General features: G+C 37.6%; 1 pseudogene; it reads right to left on the reverse strand.

Moving 5' to 3' along the window:
* LOC102821308 overlaps window positions 1-6,028 on the reverse strand; it is a 98,036-nt pseudogene extending 92,008 nt beyond the window's left edge.
* Between the last annotated feature and the right edge of the window lie 1,053 nt (window positions 6,029-7,081).

A 7,081-nucleotide genomic window follows, 5' to 3' on the forward strand; every position in this document is an offset into this window, starting at 1 on the left:
TTTTAGTTCAGTTATGTCTGGATGCATAAAAAAGACAGAGCTAACTTTTTTCAGTCTCTTGCAGCTTCCAGTTCCATGCAACAGATTGATGAACACAGTAACATGAGCAAACATGATGCACCAGAGTTTCAGGTGTCAAATTCAGTTAACAACATTCAGGCAAGCATAGAAAGATGACCTTCAGACCTGGAACTAAACTTATCCCCAGGGTTCATCTTTCAGACAAATAACATACAGATGTATAAAGCGAAAAATAACATCCGAGAGGAATGAATTCCTCAGGACAAACTACCTTGCCAGACCCAAAGGACAGCATTTACCCAAAAGCAAAGTTCAGAAGGCAGGATGATGCAGGAAAAAAGGATGAATGGAAACACTGAACCCAGGCAGAAGGTGGGAAGAGCACTGCTAACTGAGGGGATTGCAACTATTGCCACAAAACCAAAAGTGCAAAATTTATTGAATGAGAACTAATTTGCTTTGTAAACTTTAACCCAAGTCACAATAAAAAGTTTAAAAAAAAAGAAAGAAAGGAAAGAAAGAGGATGTTCTAACAACATACAATTAAAAATTAACAAATGCAATTTCTGATCACAGAGCTTTTTTAAATTTTATTCTAAAGCACTAGGGTCTGCATTCATTAATTCACAATTCAGAAGGGACCTATGGTGAACTTTACATCTACTTAAAATGCAGTCTATATTAGATAGAATTATCAAGCTTAATCTGACCTCTAGTGGCACCTTGCATTAATGATCGGATCTGACATCCATTCTGAAATTTTGCTGCCATAATTTAATTTTAAAACTAAAAGGAGTCTTAGAGATTCTATGCCTATTAGGTGTTCTACCTTCTCCTCGTTTTATAGGTAAGGAGACTGAGGACTGGAGATGTTGTATGACTTGATAAAAGTTGAATAGCAAATTGATGGAATCCAGGTTTTTTGATTTCTAAAATCCTGGTGTGATGCTGTAGGATAAGCACTGGACTGCTAACAATTAGGTTGGTAGTTCAAACCCACCAGCTGTGCCTCTGAAATTCTATACAGGGGCACTGTGAGTGGAAACCTGCTCAACACCACTAACAACAACAACAAGAAGCTGTTGGTTATAGTTATTTATGGAAGTGCCGCCAGAGAAAAAGCAATATAAAAAAAATGCTGATACTGATATGGAATCAGCTCCAACTCATGGTGACCTTAGGTTTTAACAGAACAAAGTATTGTAAGGTTCTGTGCCATCTTCATGATCATTGGCATGCTTGAGTTCCTCGTTATGGGTATTGTGCCAATCCATATCATAGAAACTTTCCTTTATTTTTGTTGATCCTATACTTTACCAAACATTATGTCCTTTTTTTAGAAATTGATCTTTTCTGGCAACATCTCCAAAGTGATTGAGTTAAAATCTTGCCATCTTGTTTCTGGAACATTTTAGGTATGTTTCTTTTAAGACTGTAATTTTTTCTAAGAATAATCTTAGATATATACAATAAATAATCTTCAAAAAAAAAATCAAAACACTGTTACCTCAGTATCTGAATACTAGTGGTTTCAAACAAGTTTATTCTCTTATAGTTCTGGAGTTCAAAGCCCAAAATGAATTTTAAGGAGCAGGAAAGTAGCTGTAGAGCTGGTTCTGTCTGGAGGATCCAGGGAGAATCCTTTTTTTTTTTTTTTTTTTGGCATCTTCTATTTCTAGAGTCAGCCAGCATTCCTTGACTCCTGGTTGCATCACTCCAATTTCTGCTTTTGTGGTCACATTGCTTTCTCCGCTCTAGTCAAATTTCCCTCTGATTCTTTCTTATAAAAACACCTGTAATTTTATTTAGGCCCACTTGGATAGTCCAAGACGAGCTCCCCAACTCAATTGTGTCTTAGCTGCAAAGTCCCTTTTGCCATTTAAGGAAACATGCACAGGTTTAAGGGATTAGGAGTTATATATGTTGGATTATCCAGTTCACCATAATCTCTTGCTAGATATGTAATCTTGAGGCAATTAATTATTGCCTTCCTGTAGAATTAGTTTGAGAATTGAAACTGGTTTTGTTATTGTTAAATTCTGTCGAGTTGGTTCTGACTCATAGTGACCCTATATAGGAGTGGCTGGAGGGTTTGAACCCCCATTTTATAGTTCAAATTGACCTTGCAGTCTAGTGCTTATTCTACAGTGCCACACCAGGACTCTAAGAATTAAAATAGAGGATGGATAAAATGTATTTAGCAAGTTTCTTAGTACAAAGCTCTGCAATATCCCCTTCATTTCCTTTCCTTTAATCATGGGGGTACAGTGGGTTAAGCATTGGGTCACTTACTAAAAGGTCCTCAGGTATAAGATCTGGAAGTCATTTTCCATAAAAATTTACAGCCTCAGAAACCCTACAGGTCAGTTCTACTTGGTCCGCTAGGGTCCCTCTGAGTTGGAATCAACTTGATGGCTAGTGGATTTTGGGTAGTCTGGTATCTGGAAGCAGTAGTATAAAACACTGCTCAGTCCTATACCATCCTCACAATTTTTGTTATGTTTGCACCCATAGTTACTGTCCCTTTGTCAATCCACCTCATTAGATTTTCCTCTTTTTCATTGACCCTCCACTTATCCAACTATAATGTCCTTCTCCAGGACTGGTTTCTCTTGATAATATATGCAAAGTACAAGAGATGAAGTCTCACCATAATCACTTCCAAAGAGCATTCTGGCTGTACTTCCTCTAAGACAGATTTGTTTGTTCTTCTGACAGTCCATGGTACTTTTAATATTCTTCTACAACACCATCTTTCAAATCCATCAATTATTCCATGGTTTTTCTTATTCACTGGCCAGCTTTCATAGGCATATGAGGTGGATGAAAATACTATAGCTTAGGTAAGGTGCATCTTAGTCCTCAAACTGACATCTTTGCCCTTGAACACTCTGAAGAGGTCTTTCGCAACAGATTTGCCTAGTATAATATGTCATTTGATCTCTTGACTGTTGTTTCCATGAACATTGATATAAGCAAACTGAAGTCTTTGACAAGTTTAATCTTTTCTCCATTTTATCACGATGTTATTTATTGGTCTGAGTCCAGGTGTGGTGCTGTGTGTTAATGCGTTGGACTGAAAGTCAGTTTGAACCCCAAAGCTCACCAGTCACTCCTCAGAAACTCTATACAGGGTCGCTATAGGTCAGAATTGACTCAAAGGCACTTAACAACAATTTATTGGTCCATTTGGGAGGATTTTCATTTTCTTTATATTGAGGTGCAATCTAGATTGAAGACTGTAGTTTTTGATCCTCATCAGTAAGTATTGCCAGTCCTCTATGCTTTCAGCAAGCAAGGTTGTGTCAAATGTTGGAGGAGACAGAAATCACAAATCCTGGAAATGCAGTGTTTCTCAGTCCAATGTTGGGCTTTTCTCACCACCTCCTGGAGGATACATCTTCTATGCTGATTGTAAATGTGATTTCTTTCATCATCAGATTGTCCATTTCCTAGTTTATAGGGATAAAAATGTAATTGCTGACAATCAAATTGATTGTATTTTAAATAATTATGTCCCATGGCAATCAGTTACACAAATGGACCAGATGGCACATAAAGTGTATGCTGAATGAAATAATCATTATATTGAAGTTATCCTTGTTTCAGTTTCTGCTCTGGTATAGGCCTTGTCTACCTGGGAAAGACACTTTAAAAATGTTCTTGTTTGGTCTTTTAAGTTTTGCTTTTTCCCTCTTTTTAACCATTCTTTGTCAACACAGACTTAGAGAGGATTGGTGTAATAAAACCCAGTTTCCTAGATGGAAAGTGATTCATTGATAATCACTCTAGCAGCCTTCCTCAGGAAATCTTCCTTGGTGATAACATTCAGCCTGACTGTGTTCAGGTTGAATGTTGCCCTCAGAAGTAGTCTGTTTGGTCAGTGAAGGGCTCAACATTTTTATTTGAATGCTCTTAGATTGAGCAAACACTGTAGCTTTTTCCAGCGACAATACCAACTACTCTGTAAGCTTCCACATATATGACTTTAGATATTTCTGTCATCTGCCAGTCTCCTGGAGATACTTCTCTTTGGCAGAAACTGACAACTGAATATTAAAATATATAAAAAGGCTTAAGCTTTTAAAGGCTTAGCTCCTTAAAAATACTCGTATTTCTTCCCTGAATAAAAACATGCATTTCTTATCTTAGTGTTATATGGGCATTGCTACATATGGCACTTTTTGCTATTAAAGTCTCCTTTATTTTTCAGATTGTTGCAGATTTTTAGCAGAGCTGTTTTCCAATAGCTCTGCAACTAATTGGTTTTGTAAATGTAGGCAAGTTAATGAATATACCTAGATCTTGCTATATGGTACAACATGGTACATACAAGCCACCACACTATGACAGATAGAAAGGATTGGAGGAAAATTAAATAGCAAACTGCAAAACACAGATGGCACAACATTTCTTGTTGAGGACTTGAAGCAATTACTGATAATTTTCTAAGGCTATAACATTCAGTATGGATTATACTTCATTATAAAGAAAACAAAATTCCTCCCAACAGAACAAATATCATGATAAATGTAGAAAATATTGATGATGTTAAGGATTTAATTATTATTGGATCCATAATCAATGGCCTTGGAAGCAATAGTCAAGGAATCAAATGATGTATTGTGATAGGCAAATCTGATGTAAAAGACCTTCTATATCAAATGTAGTACTGTTGCTATATACATAAAAATTTATATATACATATATATGCATATAGAAGTCCTAGAGTGATACTGCAGGATAATGCACTGGACAAGGTTGGCAGTTCAAATTCACCAGTCACTCCTCAGAAACCCTACACAGTCACAATGGGTCAGAACTGACTTGATGGCACTTAAAGACAACAATAAACATACAAGGAACCCTGGTAGCAATGTGAGTTGGACTACTAACCTCAAGGTCAGCAGTTTAAATCTACCAGCCTGTTCCACTGGAGACAGATGAAATTTATTGCTCCTGTAAAGATTTACAGTCTCAGAAACTCTATATAAGGTTGCTGTGAGTCAGAACCCACTTCATGGCACACAACCACAACCATTACCATATAAACATGTGTGTAAATATATAGTCCTGGTGTGGTTCTGTGGATTAATGTTATAGACTGCAAAGTCGGTTTGAACTGCAAGGTAGCCACTCTTCAGAAGCCCTATACAGTGTTGCTATGGGTCAGAACCAACTCGATGGTACTTAACAACAATAACATATATATGTTATACACACACACACACACACACACACACACATGTTATTGTTGTTTTTAAGTGCCTTTAAGTAGGCTCCAACTCATAGTGACCCTATATAGAGGTACAAGGAGCAGCTGGTGGGTTTGAACCACTGACCTTGTGGTTCACAGTCCAGTACTGATTCTATAATGCCTCACAGGAGTGTATATATATATATACAGTCCTGGTGTGGTGCTGTAGGATAATGCATTGAATTAAAAGTTCAGTTTGAACCACAAGGTCAGTGGTTCAAACTCACCAATTATACAGTGTTGCTATGAGTCAAAACCAACTCAACAGCATATAACTAAAACTACACACACACACATACACACACAGAAGGGTCCAGCATCTGTTGTTGTTGTTAGGCACCATTGAATTGGTCCTAATTCATAGCAACCCTACACTCTACAGAACAAAACACAACTCAGTCCTTTACCATCCTCACAATTCTTGTTACGTTTGAGCCCATTGCTATGGCTACTGTGTCAATCTGTCTTGTTAAGGGGTCTTCTCTTTTCCACTGACCCATGATTTTACCAATCATGATGTTCTTCAACATTTGTAGACCCAGCATTCCTTGGAGATCTTCCTGTGTATTGACAGCAATCATTCCCTGTATCTAGGAGCTTCACAATGCAGGGGACCCAAGTTCAAAGGACACATTCCATTGATGACTCCTCTTTCTTGGTGGCAGCAGTGGGTCCTTATATCTCTGCTCACATCTTACTCCTTTTATCTCTTGTTAGATTAAAGGTGTTGCATGTCACAACCGGGGTCATGATGGCGAGGAGCAGCTGGTGTGTTTGAAATACCAACCTTGTAATAAGCACTGGATGCTAACAACAAGGTTGGCAGTTCAAACCCAATAGCTGCTCTTCTGAAACTCTACAAAGTGTCGCTATGAGTTGGAACCAACTCTACAGCACTGAACTACAAATATCCCCCGCTTATTGGCCTCATATTGGCCTCTTGGTCTATGTACAAGTTCCTCATGAGTAAAATTAAGTGTTCTGGAATACCATTCTTTACAATGTTACTCATGGTGAGTTATGATTCACACAGTAGAATGCCACATCAGAGCACATCATGGGTGTAAATGCCAAATCTAGTCAAACTGATGCATACTTTGAAGGGCACAATTCAATCCATGACAACAACCATATACATAACAGAATGAAACACTACTTGGTCCTTGGCCATCCTCACAATTATTATTATGTTTGAGCCCCGTTATTGCTGCCATTGTGTCAATTCATCTTGCGAGGGTCTTCTTTTCAGAGGACAATCCATTTTAGCAAGGATGATGTCCTTTTCTAGGGACTTGTCCCTCCTGATAACACATCGAAAATATGAAAGACAAAGTCTTCCCATCCTCGCTTCGAAAGGCATGCTGGATGTACTTCTAAACAAATTTATTTGTTCTTCTGGCAAACCATGATACTTTGACACTATGAGACAGAACCAACTCAGTGGCACCTAATAACAACAACATCCTCAAGGCCATGTTTTGACTCTTCATTTTCAGTCTGAACTTGCATACGAGCAACTAAGGGTTTGTTCCACAGTCTGCCCTGGTCTTGTTTTTGCTGATGATATCGAACTTCTATATCATCTTTCCCCACAAATGTCGTGAATTTCATTCCTGTGAATTCCATTTAGTGAAATTCATGTGTATTACCTTTTATGTTATTAAAAAAAAAGATATTTGTAATGAATAAGTTCTTCATCTTGAATAATTCTATCATTGAACTCGAGCATTTTTATTTCCTAGATCATATTTTCCAACTATTGATCTTTCCTTTTGTTTCTAACTTTGTATTCCAATCACCAGT

Source organism: Chrysochloris asiatica, unplaced genomic scaffold (assembly GCF_000296735.1).
Source record: "Chrysochloris asiatica unplaced genomic scaffold, ChrAsi1.0 scaffold00120, whole genome shotgun sequence".
Lineage (NCBI taxonomy): Eukaryota > Metazoa > Chordata > Mammalia > Afrosoricida > Chrysochloridae > Chrysochloris > Chrysochloris asiatica.